The following is a 1,612-nucleotide window of genomic DNA, read 5'->3' on the forward strand; positions in this document are numbered from 1 at the left end:
TCTCTCTCTCTCTCTCTCTCTATGCCCACTTGTAAATTCGCACTTACAGCTCACATGTACTCGACAACTGTGGACAGTTTTGAGGGCCCGTGGAACGACTGCTCTCTGCTTTGGTATCTTTTGATTCTTTTTAAATTTTGGTAAATGTAAACGAAGACCTTGAATCCTTAACAAAAGTGTAAAAGAGTTTTTCTCGAATGACGTCAGAGCGTGTCAAATATGGCTCTACAGAGAGTGGAGACCGGAGACCCCAGATATTCTAGAAGTTCAAGTAAATTTCGAAAAAGCGAATGGAACGGACTTTCAACTCCGTGTCAGCCCAAGGAATGACGGCCATACGCAGCACTCGCATTTCCGCCAAACCCAGGAGTCTTGCCCCCAGCAGTTTATATTTCCATCGGGAAAAAGATTTCACTTCATACTTTTCGAGCACATACATGTTACTGATTTTATAGACAGTCGCCTATTTCATGTGTTTAGGTGCTGTCAAAGTCTATTTCTCATTTACTTCACTTTCTAGATTTTGCGTTAACACGTCTTGTCTCTGTGATTTTTACCAGGCATTTCGCTACCTCAGAATTACAAAGTTCTATCTGACATTTTTTGGCAATTTTGAGTTTCTGAGACCATGAGATCAAAATCCAAACGTTTTATCCGCTCTATCAAAATCGTAAGATCACTCGGAATCGTTATCAAGATATTCAAAGAATTGCATTCGAAAAAGCTTGATGTACTTTGAAGCTCAAAATTTTGACGTCAAATTTCTCAAAACTAGGTACTGGAGCAGATAGAACTGTGTAAATCTGAGGTAACGATTTGTCTATACTTCTCCTATCACGGTATTGTAACCACAGCGATTGTATTAAATAGCACGCACTTATTCCAGAACAATGTTCAAGACGACTACCTTATACTGTGGCGTCCAAAAGAAACTTGAAAATTTAATCACTCAGTCATCGTATTAAAGCCCTGCACAACCCACTCATGCAACATACTAATTTAAAGCTAAATAAATTCTGCATCATCTGACACATTGATAATTCATCAACGTTAAGAGACCCCGAGAAAGGGTCGCTCAAAACTTACCTTTAAAACATCAGGCTTGGCAAAAGGGTGCGAAATCAAAGAAACGTAAGCATTGTCTTCGCGCATGTATTGAGGGGCATCAAAAATATAGTTAGAATAGACATACATTGCATACACAATGAAAGGAGAATTTGATCCCTGAAGTAACACTTTTTTATTACGATAGTTTCAAACAAAATGGAAAACAGCAATCGCAAATACCAAGCAAAACTTGAGCTTAACATTAAATATACCCAGTGCTATTTTTGCTCAGGCGACATCGGTTTTGAGTAGAGCATGAGCCCTTTTGGCCTCGACTCTATTAAATTTTGGGCATAATAATTATCTGTCGTTTCATCCCATATATGTCACTGAGAGTTGCAAATAAAGATTCTGAATTGGGAGAAAAGTCGTTTTTCTTCAGCTGTCGTTTCATGGGACTTCTCACACCTCTAGGATTCAAATCGTGCTAATTACTGGAAAATCTAACCACTTCAAAGTTGATTTGATTTGGTCTTCCAAGAATTGTATAGCGGTATTGGCCCTG

Source organism: Aplysia californica, unplaced genomic scaffold, assembly GCF_000002075.1.
Source record: "Aplysia californica isolate F4 #8 unplaced genomic scaffold, AplCal3.0 scaffold00887, whole genome shotgun sequence".
In the NCBI taxonomy this organism is placed as follows: Eukaryota; Metazoa; Mollusca; class Gastropoda; order Aplysiida; family Aplysiidae; genus Aplysia; species Aplysia californica.